We start from the raw sequence: 17,271 nt of genomic DNA, 5'->3' as shown, positions 1-17,271 counted from the left end.
TTATACTGCACTATATGCTAATACAAATCCTTCATAAGACAAACTGCTGTCTTTCCTTGGGCTGCTTTATTCTCTCATTTTGCTTCATAAGACCTATTTTTCCAATTCATTAAAAGTCTGAAACCATTCAAAGCAGGCCTGAGCAGGGCCATAAACAACAACATCCAGTCCTCCCCCATACAAATGATAGCCTCTCTCAAGGTTTCTGCTACTACTACGTGAGAGCTCCCACAGCTTCCCCAATCCTGACTGCTATTGCTGGCACAGCAGCAGAATACCAGATCTCCTCTGGACTGTCAATGAAGCACCTCCAACTCTACATATTCCAAACAGAAGCCATCACTGGCCTCCCTTCCCTTCCCCCACCGTATCTTCTTTCTTAATATTCCATTGGGAATCTTGGTCAGCCTAGGTCTTCAAGACTGGAAACCATCTGACACTTTCCAATAACAAAATCTGACACCATCTCCCACTGCTCTCTTTGAAATGCTCAATTTCCATCTTTCCATTCCATGCCACCAGGGCCACCACCACTGGTCTAGCAAACCGGTTCTCAAACATTTGCTGAATTAAATTTATTTAGACCTTATTACCTATGAAACAAAATAACCAGTTACAACTGAACTTAGAACTGATTCTGGTCAATTCCTCTTTGAACATCACCTGGCATGTCGATCCTGTCAACAGACATTTCCATAAAACATCCCTGCTCAAAAAAGATATGCCCTGTGGCGTACATGTCCAGAATGAACGACTTGAGGCTTCTTTAAAATTTCTCATGCATGAGCTTTTGTCACTGCTACTACCTCTGCCTGATTTACTCATACCGCCTAATCCATTTGGATAAATCCAACATATCCTTCAATACTTGGCTTGAAAACATTAATTTCACCATGAAAACTTTCCCTTCAGAGTTCACTGTGCAGTTTCAATACAGCTCTATTTTATAACACTTACTACATGTCATTATAATTATTTACATTTCTGTCTAGACCGTGATTATCTAGATAGGTCATTTTCCCACTCAACACTCAACATCTGAACCCAAGGGCCTTACCACTACCGCTTAACAAGAGGCATTACAATATAGCTTACTAGGTAAGAGCACAGGTTCTGCAATCAGACTGTTTTGGATGTGATTTCTGGCTCCCAACTGAGTGAACTTCCCAAAGTGATACAGTCTTCTCATCTGTAAAATGGAGATAACATTAATAGTTTTATAATCAATGTTCAATGAATACTAATTCTGATGAGGACAAGAAACATGCTCAATAACTGTTCCCTAGATTTAAAAAACAAGCATAATTTAGGTCAATACAAGAAATTAACCAGAGCCTCCTATTACCTACCCACTGAATAAATGTTTCAAGCACACCCATTCCCATTTAAAACCTCTATATTCTAGTTCTTACCATAAATCCAACATTTCTACCTGCCTTTCTTCATACAGAATAAACCCTTGGGACTGAAAGATGTATAAGTTTCCATTATTCATTAAAAACTTTCAAAGTCCAAAATAAAAAAAGTAATGTGATTTTGCTGAAGCAAAAATTTTAGTCGTAGGCATTTGAGGCTAACCAAGAAGAAATCACTTAACTGACTGAGCCAAGCAATGTTAACCATTATTCTCTACACATTCTCAATTGTCAGGATACTATCATAGTACTTGTCAAGATCTAAACATACCTCTCAACAAGACCTCCCCAAAATGAGGACCTTCCTTCTTAATGACAAGGTCTCCCCCACATGAAAATCTTATTCTTCCCTCTAGGACATTCTGTGTCCATTCCAAATTCCTTGCCATTGCTTATGTTATTTCCTATACCCAGACTGGCCCTTTCTCCATCAACCAGATCCCTAGAGCGCCTCTAGTATTCCAAACCACTAAACTTTCACTGCATTTTTGCAAGTACACATGATTTAACATTTATTCTCTTTTACCTAGGTCTACTTCTCTCCCTCCCCCAACTCTCTCACCCTCCTCCTTCTCCCTTTTTTTCCTCTCTCTCTCTCTCAAACACACAGAGGCAAGTTCCCTCAAGAGGTACTCAAAATGTTTTGATCAATTAAATTTCTCTTAAGAGGTTTTTTTGAGGTATAATTTATAATATTATGTAAGTTTCAGATGTACAACATAGTGATTCACAATTTTTAAAGGTTATACTCCATTTATAATTATAAAATATTGGCTATATTCCCTGTCTTGTAAAATATATCCTTGTATCTTATTTATTTTATGCTTAGTAGTTTCTCCCTCTTCGTCCCCTACCCCTAACTTGCCCCTCTCCCCACTGGTAACCGCTAGTTTGTTCTCTGTATCTGTGAGTCTGTTTCTTTTTTGTTATATTCACTAGTATGTTTTATTTTTTAGATTCCACATATAAATGACATCATACAGTATTTGTCTGACATTTCACTAAGAACAATACCCTCCAAGTCTATCCATGTTGCTGCAAATGGCAAGATTTCATTCTTTTATATGGCTGAGTAGTATTCCATTGTGTATATATACATCATCTTTATCCATTCATCTGTTGATGGGTGCTTAGGTTGCTTCCGTATCTTGGCTATGGTAAATAATGCTGTTATGAACACTGGGGTGCATATATCTTTTTGAATTAATGTCTTCATTTTCTTCAGATATGTACCCAAGCTTAAGAGTTTTGAGACACCATGAAAGTTTTTCTCATAAGCAATTAAAGATAACTATAGGTGATAATTCTCATTACAATCATGGGAAAACTGGAGTGCTTTCTACTTTCACGTTCCAGTTATTACACTAAAAATAGATAATATGTGACCAGAAAACTGTAACTATAGTTTCACTAACATGTAAAAACTTCTTGAAGCAAACAGGAACTTGATAACAACTGTAATATCAGTCCTGAACTGCTATTAACAGAATGCTGCTTTTGTGTAAAATGAGGGTCATTTCTGTCAAGCTAGAAATACTACTTCAAAACAAAGATATGGAACACAAAAGTGACAGCAAGAAAGAGGTGGTCTTAATCCTCTTTGATCTCTTTGAGGCCATCATATGAAAGTAGGAATCCTTGATCAAGCCGCTTCTAAAGCATCCTTTTTATGTCCCATTCTCTGTGTAATAATTTTGCTTCTACCCCCAAATCTGGACTCCTCCTCTTTCCTTTTCTCAACCTTTCTTGAATTGACAAAGGTGAAATAAAGCAGTTTCTTCCAATTTGAAGCCAAGATAATTTTTCAGTCATATACATTTAATGCTTTTTGATAATTGGCAAAGAACCTGAATAGTACTGCATCCACGTGAATAGCTGACTCTACAGCATAAAAAAATATGGAAATACTATTTGGCATGCTGCGTAGGAAGAACAAGTCCAAATTATTTTTAATAATTTTTTAAGTAACAGCAAGAACAGGGAGAGAAAACAGTCAAACGAAACAAGTATAATCTCCTATTAATGAGTCAACTGTGGCCAGCTGTCAAGCTTGTTTTATTAGCAGTTAACTTTTACTGAGCATTTCCCTCTGTCAGGCACTGTTTTAAAAGTATTATGTATACTAACTCAATTAACCCCACAATAATTTTATAAAGTAGTAACCATTATTGTTACCATTTACAGTTGAAAAAACAGATATACAAACAAGTAACTTCCTAAACTTATACCAGCTAAGTGGAGAAGCCAGAATTCAAACCTAGGCATTCTGGCTAAACAGTTTACATTATAAGTATCTATACCACACTGCCTCTCCATTAAATAAGTTCGCTAATACAGTAAAACTTGATGCTAACTTTACTGCTCATAAAGAGTATCCAAGTAAGGAACCCCTGTAATACTGAGCATGTTTATTTCTTACATATTTACTACATGTTCAACTATATTTTTCAAAGAACAGTATAGGTTTTATTCAGTTTCATTCTCCCACAAAACTAGAGATTTTCATCAGTGTTTTATTATCCACTGTCTCAAGTATACTATTTGACACATGTTGCTTAAAATCTTTACTCTTTACAACATCTTCTCACTTGTCAAGATAATTCTGAACTCTAATTCTATCCTCCAAGGAGCTTACAAGTCATCTGTGAACTTAATAAGCATACTCTCCATTTCATCTCTATCACTAGTAAGAACCCTATATGATAAGTAGAGAGCCCAATCCTAACCCCGTTATAAAAAAAGAAATTTGTTCTCTCTCTTTTCTGACAGCAAACCACCAGTAACAATAAATATGACCCTCTAAAATATGACCCTCCAAATCTGTTTGCACCATTTAGCAATAAGACATATTTTCATCCCATATGGATGAAGGTGCCACCAGGGATAATTAAAAGTTTTCCTAAAGTTAAAATATATCGGGACTTCCCTGGTGGCACAGTGGTTAAGAATCTGCCTGCCAATGCAGAGGACACGGGTTTGAGCCCCGGTCCAGGAAGATCCCACATGCCACGGAGCAACTAAGCCTGTGCACCACAACTATTGAGCCTGCGCTCTAGAGCCTGCGAGCCACAACTACTGAGCCCGTGAGCCACAGCTACTGAAGCCCGCATGCCTAGAGCCCGTGCTCCACAACAAAGAAAAGCCACCACAATGAGAAGCCCGTGCACCGCAACAAAGAGTAGCCCCCAATCGCTGCAACTAGAGAAAGCCCGTGCGCAGAGCAACGAAGACCCAACGCAGCCAAAAATAAATTAATAAATTTTTTTTTAAAGTTAAAATATATCAGTTGCTTGCCTCTGTTCCACAGACCTGCCTCCATAAGAATATTACTTTGTAGAACAAATTGTCTTTCAAAACTATGCAGTTTATTATTTCATCATCTTTAAAGTCTTCACAAATTTTTTAGATTATTCCAAGATTTTGTTTAGCTTTATTAAGGTATAGTTGAAATATAACAAAGTACAAATCTAAGGTGGTTTTTTCAGGGTTTTTTTTTTACTGTGGTAAGATACATATAATATTTACAATTTTAACCATTTTAAGTGTACAATCCAATGGCCTTAAGTATATCACACTGTTGTGCAATCACCACCACTATCCATTTCCAGAACTTTTTCATCATCCCAAACTTCCTTTTTAAGGCCAAATATACTTCATTGTATGTACAGTAGGTCCTACATATCCTCAAGTTCCCCATCAGCAGATTCAACAAACTGCAGATCAAAAATATTCAGGTGGGAAAAAATCCAGGAAGTTCCAGAAAGCAAAAAAATTTGCGCCTGTCAGCAACTATTTATACAACATTTACATTGTATTTACATAGCATTTACATTATATATATTAGGTGTTACAAGTAATCGCGAGGCAATTTAAACCATACCAGAGGATGTGTGTATGTTATATACAAATACCATGCCATTTTATACAAGGGACTTCAGCATCCTTGGATTTTTGTATTCACCACAGGGTCCTGGAACCAATCCCCCATGGATACCGAGGGATGACTGTACGTACCACATTTTGTTTATACATTCATCCATTGATGGACATTTAGGTTGTTGCTACCTTTTGGCTACTGTGAATAGTGCTGCTATGAACAATGATGTACAAATCTGTTAAGAGTCCCTGATTTCACTTCTTTTGGCTAGATACCTAAGGAATGGAATTGTTGGATCACATGGTAATTCTATGTTTAATTTTTTAAGGAACCACCACATTGTTTTCCACAGCAGCTGTACCATTTTACATTCCTATCAGCAATATACCAGGATTCTAATTTCTCCATATCCTCATCAACACTGTTCCTCTTTTTGACAATAGCCATCCTAATGGGTGTGAAGTGGTATCCCGTGGTTTTGATTTGCATTTCCCTAATGATCAGTGATACTGATCCTCTTTTCACGTGCTTACTGGCCATCTGTATAACTTGTTTGAAGAAATGTCTATTCAAGTCCTTTGCCCATTTTTAGTTGGGTTGTTTTTTGGTGTTGCATTGTGGTTCTTTATATATTCTAGATATTAATCCTTTATCAGACATGACTCGCAAATATTTTGTCATTCTCTGGGTTGCCTTTCACTCTCTTGATGGTGTATTCGATTTCTTTCTTTTATTGCCTGTGTTTTTGATGTCATATCCAATAAATCAGTGCCAAATGCAACGTCATGAAATTTTTCCCCTACATTTTCTTCTAAGAGTGTTATAGTTTTAGCTCTTAGGTTTAGGTCTCTGATCCTCAATTACCCAGATAATTTTAAAGCACAAATAATCATGTTTTCAAATCCATAAAACTTTTTTCAAGTGTTAAGTGTTAGGTGAGACTTAATAGAATCTATATGCTATAGAAATAGTCACAGATATACAAGATGTTAATTTACACCCTGTTTACAATTTTTAAACAACTGGAAATAGGTAAACTGATATACCCATACAATGGAATATTATGCCCTTCTAAGCACAGGAATTGGTTGAGTAACCCAGGTTAACCAAGTCATAGCCTATTCCCTCAACCACATGAACCAAGGGGGAACCAATTAGAATCTTTCTCTTCTACTAGACTCAGTCCCCTCACTGTGCACCGAGTCACCCTGGGCCTACCACAGTAAGTTCACAGGGGCCCTACAGGACTATTTTTAGTTTTTAAAGGAAACGACAATAACTGACATCTAGTGGACCACACAAACGACTATCTGAGGTCATTCATAATTTCAACATTAACTCACAAAACATTCCTTTCAGTGACATTTCTTTAAGAAGCAGGAGTTTTAGCAGTTGCTATGATAAAAAGCAAGCAGCATGTAACAATCAGTGTGGAACAGGAAACAGAGGTGTAATGTCTGATCTGATTCTAAGGCTTGAGAATCTGTGCAGTATCCAACATGCATATATATGGAAATTAAAACGTTCTCTTTCAAATTGCATGTATCAATTTTTCAAATAACTAAATTGTTAGGAAATAAATACTTAGGATGTTTGGCCCTAACCACTTTATAAATGGAACTGTTATTTTTTTGGCCTATGGGCACCATGGAAAATATTACTGAGACACTAAGAAGAGACTTTGGACTGTGCAGCTATGAACCAGGAGAAACCTGAGAGGATCCCACACCAATGCCCAGAGAGATGCAAAGCTAGAATACTTGAGACACTCTACCCCCACTTCCAGTCCTCAAAGTCCCCAAGCTGCCTGCCACAGTTCTTCAATTATGTGAGCCGCTCCAGTGTTCCGCCAGTAAAGCCACCCCTTCTCTTGTTGTTTATTTAAGCTCTAATTCAGTTTCTATCACCAGCAACCCAAAGTCCTCAGCAACAAAATCACGTGATTCAAACATTCGGCCTTATTTCCTTAGTAAAATCGTAATCGAATAATGTATATCAGAGTTGTTTTTTTTGTTTGTTTGTTTTTTTACACAGTTAGGGCATTACTGTAACTCAAATATAAATCATTCTGTTTACTGTTTCTTGTACCAACTGAACAAAGGATACTATTAGATACTGCATACTAAAATTTAAAGTTTTATAGATTTCTTGACAAAAATACTCATTTGAATTAATTTTTCACAACATGATAATATAAACCATACCATGTTTTTTCTTTCACACTAACATTAGAAATTAGAAAATTTCTAAGTACTCAAACTCTATTATACTCAAATTACAGCTTTAAAGAATAAGTAAAACATTCAATTTATGAATATTAAAAGTCAAATATTTTCTTAAATAATAATTAACTCACTTCCAGAAATAAATTAATGTAGAGCTTATATTTAATTTAAGGTGAGATCTGCTTTTAATATAAATCAAAGACAGCAGTGATTTCAGCAATGAGGACAATTTACACTTCATTCATTGTAACTGAGATAAAAGTAAACATTTCAAAAGTGAGAAAAGCTTAAATCAGAACTATACCAATTAAAAATGGCAATTACAGCTAATTTTTATGTTCTGTAATAAAGCATTTATATAGACCTACTGCAAATAAACTTTTATCAGAAAGAAAAATAACTAATCAGCTGACTAACATTCAACAGTTCTACTACTAATGGAGTATTCTGCCTTTGTCACACTAGCTAAAAATCCTAACAATGAACTTGCTCCTCAATGAACATCACTTTACTACCACCACCTAAAGAAAACAATCTACCATCTTGTTTCCCCAGAGTAACTTGCTAAAACTGAAGACAGACTGAGCTGTACTGTCCCAGCAGCCCCCAAATTTAAAAATCCAACTACAAGGGAATTCCCTGGTGGTCCAGTGGTTAGGACTCAGCACTTTCGCTGTGGTGGCCTGGGTTCAATCCCTGGTTGGGGAACTAAGATCCCTCAAGCCACTCGGCTCGGCCAAACAAACAAAAAATCCAACTACACACTGTTAGAAACACACAACTGAAAATTTAAGGAAACAAAAAAATTGGAGAACAGATTATGAAGAAACATGTCAAGCAAGTATTAACAAAGGAAAAACTGGTTTGGCTATACTTATACAAAAAAAAAAGGACTTTAAGGCAAGAAGCATTACTAGAAATAGAACCTTTCATAATGATAAAACAAACGTTCAAATTAGGGAAACAATGATTCTGTATTATATAAACCTAATAACATGACATAGAAATATATAAAAGCAAAGGATTACAAAGATTTAGCAAGACTGTAGGTTAGAAAAATTAATATATAAAATGAGGGGGAAAATTAGAGAAAAGAGACAATGTATGTATAACAGCATCAAAAACTATCAAGCACCCAGGACTAAATTCAATGAAGATGGATTATGAGGAGGTACCAAAAGACAGTAAAGACCACCAAAATAAATTACAAAGTCTGTAAATTATCAGTTCTCTCAATTTGAACTGATAATCCAATACAATCCCAATCAAATTATTAGCAGGTGTTTTTCTTTTCTTTTCTTATGAAGGAGATGATAAAATGATTCTAAAATCACGAAAGTTCAAGAATAGCTAAAATGCCCTTCAAAGGGGGAGAGGAATCAAGATGTGAAGATTCAGTAAGACAAATATGAAGATTAGACCATACTAGCTAAAGATGGTGTGGCACTGTCACAGGGAGAGACCAATGGAACAGAAGAGGCAGCCAAGAAACACATCTATATATAATGGACACCTGATTTATGAAAAGAGATAATATAGAACAGTAGGGGAAGGACTGGCCTTTCAATAAAGTATGCTGGGACGACTGACATCCACATGGAAAAAAATGAAACTGGCCCCTATTTCATACACTATAAGCAACATCAAGTGAGTTACTGATATAACTGTGAAAGGCAAAAGTATAAAGCTTTCAAAAAATGTTTAAGGGGCTTCCCTGGTGGCGCAGTGGTTGAGAGTCTGCCTGCCAATGCAGGGGACACGGGTTCGAGCCCTGGTCTGGGAAGATCCCACATGCCATGGAGCAGCTGGGCCCGTGAGCCACAATTACTGAGCCTGCGCGTCTGGAGCCTGTGCTCTGCAACAAGAGAGGCCGTGACAGTGAGAGGCCCGCGCACCGCGATGAAGAGTGGCCCCCGCTTGCCACAACTAGAGAAAGCCCTCGCACAGAAACAAAGACCCAACACAGCCACAAATAAATAAATAAATAAATAAATTTTTTTTAAAAATGTTTAAGAAAATATTTTCATGATCTCTAGGTATGGAAAGACTTTTAAAATAAGACATAAAAAGTAACCATACAGCAAAAAAACTAAATTTGACTACATTAAAGTTAAGAATTTCTATTAGATCATAAAGACAGTGAAAACAAAGATAAATAAATGGACAAAAGCATTTGCCCAAACTTAACCAACTAGGTATCCAGAATATACAAAGAACTATAAATTAGTATTTTTTTAAATAAGACAAATAATCCACTAGAAAAATGGGTGAAAGACTTGAATAAGCAATTGCAGAAGAAATCCAAATGGACAAAAAACATAGGCAAAGATGCTCAAAAACAATCATCAGGGAAATTCAAATTAGAGTCACAAGATACTACTAAACACCTCCCAGGTTTTGAAAACTGAAAACGCTGACAATATCAAGTGTTAATGAGGATATGGAACAAGAACTCTCATTCATTACTAATGGAAATATGAATTGATAAACCACTTAGAAAACAACATGGCATTCAAGTCGAAGATATGCATACCCTGTGGCCTGGAAATTGTGCTCCTAGGTATAAACCCTAGAATGCAGATACTGCACCACAAGAAATGTTTAAGAATATTCACAGCAGCATTGTTCATAGTAGTCCAAACCTAGAAACAACCCACTTGTCCAGCAACAATAAAATGGATAGTTTGTAGCATATCCATACAATATACCAGCAATAAAAATGAACTAGATCAACACACAACACACAGGAATGTGCAAGAGAAGCAAGACAGAAAATGTGTACAGTATGATTCCATTCAAAGACAAGCAAAACTATTGTTTACGAATGTATACATGGGTAACAATACAAATAAAAGCCATACAGTGATTACCATAAAGGCCAGGACAGTGGTTAGTTATTTCTAAGAAGGAAGGAAAGGGATAAGCATTAGAAGGAACAGAGACCTGGACAGGCTTTTGGGGTGCTGGTATTCTATTTCTTAACCTGGATAGTAGTGACATGAGTGTTCACTTTATAATCACTCATTACACTGTACAATTACATCTCATGCACTTTAACTGTCGTATTTCAATACAAGAAGTGTTCAAAAAAAGACAAACCAATAACAAAAAAATTTCAATGGCCTAAATATTTTAATAGAAATCCCACAAAAGATATATAAATGGCCAATAAACACATTAAAAAATGTGCATTGTCAGTCATCAGCAAAAGGCAAGTGAAAACACCACAATAAGATAACCTTTCACACCCAGTAAGTAATTAAAGAGACTGACAAGAACAAATGCTGGCTAAGATGTTGAGTAAATGGAACTCATACATGGCTCATGGAAATGTAAACTGGCATTACCACTTTGGAGGACAGTTTGGCAGTTGCTTATTAAGTTAAACATACATCTATCCTATGGCCCAACAATTTCACTCCTTGGTATTAACCCAAGAGAAGGGAAAACACATGATCCCAAAAAGACTTGGACACAGATATTCACAGCAACTGTACTCATAATAGCCCCAAACTGGAAAGAACTCATAATGTTCAGTAACAGGTCATCAGATAAACTGTAGTGTATTTCTACAATGGAATACTACTCAGCAATAAATGAACTACTGATATTCGCAGCAACATGGAGGAATCACAAAAGTATTATGTTGACTCAAAGCAGCAAGTTACAAAAGAATACTACACGATTCCATTTAAATGAAGTTCAAATACAGATAAAACTAATCTGTAGAGACAGAAACAAGAACAGTAGTTTGGGCAGAAGGAGACAGGGAAATAACCAGAAAGGGGCAAGAGGAAACTTTCTAATGGGATGTATAAGTTCTATATCACGATTGAGGCAGTGGCTCCACAGCTGTAAATACTTAAACCGCACATTTCCATCTGTGTATTTCACTAAATAAATTCTACTTTAACTTTAAAAAAAATCCTAAAATAGTATCCTAAAGCAGAGGCTCTAACCCTCACCCAAAAGTAGTATACTGTCTTTAAAAAAGGTTGTACAGGGCTTCCCTGGTGGCGCAGTGGTTGAGAATCTGCCTGCTAATGCATGGGACATGGGTTCGAGCCCTGGTCTGGGAAGATCCCACATGCCGCGGAGCAACTGGGCCCGTGAGCCACAACTACTGAGCCTGCGCGTCTGGAGCCTGTGCTCCGCAACGGGAGAGGCCGCAACAGTGAGAGGCCCGCGCACCGCGATGAAGAGTGGCCCCCGCTTGCCACAACTAGAGAAAGCCCTCGCACAGAAACGAAGACCCAACACAGCCAAAAATAAATAAACATAAATAATAAATACTGCTGTTGTTAAAAAAAAAAAAAAAAAAAGGTTGTACAATGAGATCATATGCATCACCCTCCCAATGTCACCAGACTCTCTCTTTCTGAGGGTATGCATATGAACTCCTGATCTCCCCTATAACCAAAAAGCATACATTTACAGGTGACTAGTGTTTTGGGTAAAGTCCGAGGTCCCTCTAAGGTACTAAAATTTCCATGAAGTAAACTTGTCTCCAAGGAGATCAAGTTCTTGACATGATCGAAGAAGAACTACAACCCTGCAGCCTGTGGAACAAAAACCACATTCACAGAAAGATAAACAAGATGAAAAGGCAGAGGGCTATGTACCAGATGAAGGAACAAGATAAAACCCCAGAAAAACAACTAAATGGAGATAGGCAACCTTTCAGAAAAAGAATTCAGAATAATGATAGTGAAGATGATCCAGGACCCTGGAAAAAGAATGGAGGCAAAGATTGAGAAGATGCAAGAAATATTTAACAAAGACCAGGAAGAATTAAAGAACACCTAGAAAAATTAAAGAACAAACAGAGATGAACAATACAATAACTGAAATGAAAAATACACTAGAAGGAATCAATAGCAGATAACTGAGGCAGAAGAATGGATAAGTGACCTGGAAGACAGAATGGTGGAACTCACTGCCGTGGAACAGAATAAAGAAAAAAGAATGAAAAGAAATGAAGACAGCCTAACAGACCTCTGGGACAACATTAAACGCAACAACATTCACATTATACGGGTCCCAGAAGGAGAAAAGAGAGAAAGGATGCAGGAAAATACTTGAAGAGATTATAGTCGAAAACTTCCCTAACATGGGAAAGGAAATAGCCACCCAAGTCCAGGAAGCACAGAGAGTCCCAAGCAGGATAAACCCAAGGAGAAACACGCCGAGACACATAGTAATCAAATTGACAAAAATTAAAGACAAAAAGAATTATTGAAAGCAACAAGGGAAAAACAACAAATAACATACAAGGGAACTCCCATAAGGTTAACAGCTGACTTCTCAGCAGAAATTCTACAAGCCAGAAGAGAGTGGCATGATATACTTAAAGTGATGAAACGGAAGAACCTACAACCAAGACTACTCTACCCAGCAAGGATCTCATTCAGATTTGATGGAGAAATCAAAAGCTTTACAGACAAGCAAAAGCTAAGAGAATTCAGCACCACCAAACCAGCTCTACAACAAATGCTAAAGGAACTTCTCTAAGTGGGAAACACAAGAAAAGAAAAGGACCTACAAAAACAAACCCGTAACAATTAAGAAAATGGTAATAGGAGCATACATATCAATAATTACCTTAAACATGAATGGATTAAATGCTCCAACCAAAAGACACAGGCTCACTGAATGGATACAAAAACAAGGCCCATATATATACTGTCTACAAGAGACCCACTTCAGACCTAGGGACACATACAGACTGAAAGGGAGGGGATGGAAAAAGATATTCCATGCAAATGGAAATCAAAAGAAAGCTGGAGTAGCTATACTCATATCAGATAAAATAGACTTTAAAATAAAGAATGTTACAAGAAACAAGGAAGGACACTACATAATGATCAAGGGATCAATCCAAGAAGAAGATATCACAATTACAAATATATATGCACCCAACATAGGAGCACCTCAATACATAAGGCAACTACTAACAGCTATAAAAGAAGAAATCGACAGTAACACAATAATAGTGGGGGACTTTAACACCTCACCTACACCAACGGACAGATCATCCAGACACAAAGGGAATAAGGAAACACAAGCTTTAAATGACACAACAGACCAGAGAGATTTAATTGATATTTATAGGACATTCCATCCAAAAACAGCAGATTACACTTTCTTCTCAAGGGCGCTTGGAACATTCTCCAGGATAGATCACATCTTGGGTCACAAATCAAGCCTTGGTAAATTTAAGAAAACTGAAATCATATCAAGCATCTTTTCTGACCACAGTGCTATGAGATTAGAAATTACAGGGGAAAAAACGTAAAAAACACAAACACATAGAGGGTAAACAATACGTTTCTAAATAACCAAGAGATCACTGAAGAAATCAAAGAGGAAATCAAAAAATACCTAGAGACAAATTACAATGAAAACACAATGATCAAAACCTATGGGATGCAGCAAAAGCAGTTTTAAGAGGGAAGCTTATAGCAATACAAGCCTACCTCAAGAAACAAGAAAAATATCAAATAATCTAATCTTACACCTACAGGAACCAGAGAAAGAAGAACAAACAAAACCCAAAGTTAGTAGAAGGAAAGAAATCATAAAGGTCAGAGCAGAAATAAAGGAAACAGAAACAGAGAAAACAATGGCAAAGATCAATAACACTAAAAGCTAGTTCTTTGCGAACATAAACAAAATTGATAAACCATTAGCCAGACTCATCAAGAAAAAGAGGGAGGACTCAAATCAATAAAATTAGAAATGAAAAAGAAGTTACAACAGACACAGCAGAAATACAAAGCATCCTAAGGGACTACTACAAGCAACTCTATGCCAATAAAATGGACAACCTAGAAGAAATGGACAAATTCTTAGAAAGGTATAACCTTCCAAGACTGAACCAGGAAAAAACAGAAAATATGAACAGACCAATCACAAGTAATGAAACTGAAACTGTGATTAAAAATCTTCCAACAAGCAACAGTCCAGGACCAGATGGCTTCACAGGTGAATTCTATCAAATATTTAGAGAAGAGCTAACACCCATCCTTCCCAAACTCTTCCAAAAAATTGCAGAAGGAACACTGCCAAACTCATTCTATGAGGCCAGCATCACCCTGATACCAAAACCAGAAAAAAATACTACAAAAAAAGAAAATTACACACCAATATTACTGATGAATATAGACGCAAAAATCCTCAACAAAATACTAGCAAACAGAATCCAACAACATGGGCTTCCCTGGTGGTGCAGTGGTTGAGAATCTGCCTGCCAATGCAGGGGACATGGGTTCGATCCCTGGTCTGGGAAGATCCCACATGCCACGGAGAAACTAAGCCCGTGTGCCACAACTACTGAGCCTGCACTCTAGAGCCTGTGGGCCACAACTACTGAGCCCGTGTGCCAAGAGCCCATGCTCCGCAACAAGAGAAGCCACCGCAAGGAGAAGTCCACGCACCACAACAAAGAGTAGCTCCTGCTCACCACAACTAGAGAAAGCCCATGCGCAGCAATGAAGACCCAATGCAGCCAAAAATAAAAAATAAATAAAAGAAAAGAAAAGAAATAAATTAAAAAAAAAAAAGGAATCCAACAACACATTAAAAGGATTGTACACCATGATGAAGTGGGATTTATCCCAGGGATGCAAGGATTCTTCAATATATGCAAATCAATCAATGTGATACACCATATTAACAAACTGAATAAAAACCATATGATCATCTCAATAGATGGAGAAAATGTTTTTGACAAAATTCAACACCCATTTATGATAAAAACTCTCCAGAAAGTGGGCATAGAGGGAACCTACCTCAACATAATAAAGGCCATATACGACAAAGCCACAGCAAACATCATTCTCAATGGTGAAAAACTGAAAGCATTTTCTCTAAGATCAGAAACAAGACAAGGATGCCCACTCTCGCCATTATTATTCAACATAGTTTTGGAAGTCCTAGCCACGGCAATCAGAGAAGAAAAAGAAATAAAAGGAATACAAATTAGAAAAGAAGAAGTAAAACTGTCACTGTTTGCAGATGATATGATACTATACATAGAGAATCCTAAAGATGCCACCACAAAACTACTACAGCTAATCAATGAAATTTGGTAAAGCTGCAGGATACAAAATTAATGCACAGAAATCTCTTGCATTCCTATATACTAATGATGAAAGATCTGAAAGAGAAATTAAGGAAACACTCCCATTTATCACTGCAACAAAAAGAATAAAATACCTAGGAATAAACCTACCTAAGGAGACAAAAGACCTGTATGCAGAAAACTATAAGACACTGAGAAAAGAAACTGAAGATGATACAAACAGATGGAGAGATATACCATGTTCTTGGATTGGAAGAATCAATATTGTGAAAATGACTATACTGCCCAAAGCAATCTACAGATTCAATGCAATCCCTATCAAATTACCAATGGCATTTTTTACAAAACTAGAACAAAAAATCTTAAAATTTGTATGGAGACACAAAAGACCCCGAATAGCCAAAGCAGTGTTGAGGGAAAAAACCGAGCTGGAGGAATCAGACTCCCTAACTTCAGACTATACTACAAATCTACAGTAATCAAGACAACATGGTACTGGCACAAAAACAGAAATATAGATCAATGGAACAGGACAGAAAGCCCAGAGATAAACCCACGCACCTATGATCAACTAATCTATGACAAAGGAGGCAAGGATATACAATGGAGAAAAGACAGTATCTTCAATAAGTGGTGCTGGGAAAACATGTAAAAAAATGAAATTAAAACACTCCCTAACACCATACACAAAAATAAGCTCAAAATGGATTAGAGACCTAAATGTTAAGAGTGGACACTATAAAACTCTTAGAGAAAAACATAGGAAGAACACTCTTTGACATAAATCACAGCAAGATCTTTTTTTGGTCCACCTCCTAGAGTAATGGAAATAAAAACAAAAATAAACAAATGGGACCTAATGAAACTTCAAAGCTTTTGCACAGCAAAGGAAACTACAAATAAGACTCTCAGAGTGGGAGAAAATATTTGCAAACGAATCAACGGACAAAGGATTAATCTCCAAAATATATAAACAGCTCATGCAACTCAATATTAAAAAAACAAACAACCCAATCAAACAATGGGCAGAAGACCTAAAGAGACATTTCTCTAAAGAAGACATACAGATGGCCAAGAAGCACATGAAAAGCTGCTCAACATCACTAATTATTAGAGAAATGCAAATCAAAACTACAGTGAGGTATCACCTCACACCAGTTAGAATGGGCATCATCAGAAAATCTACAAACAACAAATGCTGGAGAGGGTGTGTAGAAAAGGGAACCCTCTTGCACTGTTGGTGGGAAGGTAAATGGATACAGCCATTATGGAGAACAGTATGGAGGTTCCTTAAAAAACTAAAAATAGAACTACCATATAACCCAGCAATCCCACTACTGGGCATATACCCTGAGAAAACCATAATTCAAAAAGAGTCATGTACCACAATGTTCACTGCAGCTCTATTTACAATAGCCAGGACATGGAAGCCACATAAGTGTCCATCGACAGATGAATGGATAAAAAAGATATGGCACATATATACAATGGAATATTACTCAGCCATAAAATCGAACGAAACTGGGTCATTTGTAGAGACCTGGATGGATCTAGAGACTGTCATACACAGTGAAGTAAATCAGAAAGAGAAAAACAAATATCGTACATTAACGCATATATGTGGAATCTAGAAAAATGGTACAGATGAACTTGTTTGCAAGGCAGAAACAG

At 36.8% G+C, this 17,271-nt stretch overlaps 1 protein-coding gene across 22 annotated transcripts in view; it reads right to left on the bottom strand.

Annotated features, from left to right (window-relative positions):
• Window positions 1–17,271, bottom strand: part of MTMR3 (myotubularin related protein 3) — a 143,654-nt gene that overhangs the window by 80,668 nt on the left and 45,715 nt on the right. The window contains exon 2 of one of the 22 annotated variants that reach the window (XM_082354693.1): window positions 1,096–1,189. The exons of the other annotated variants lie outside the window; for them this stretch is intronic. The gene's annotated coding sequence lies outside the window, so the exon portion shown is untranslated. The remainder of the gene's footprint in view (window positions 1–1,095; window positions 1,190–17,271) is intronic. 22 annotated transcript variants of the gene reach the window in all.

The sequence above is a fragment of the Balaenoptera borealis genome (genome assembly GCF_965194805.1).
Source record: "Balaenoptera borealis genome assembly, chromosome: 14".
NCBI classification, from domain to species: Eukaryota; Metazoa; Chordata; class Mammalia; order Artiodactyla; family Balaenopteridae; genus Balaenoptera; species Balaenoptera borealis.
The sequence above is the reverse complement of the archived record's forward strand: the minus strand, read 5'-3'. Positions and strand labels throughout refer to the sequence as shown.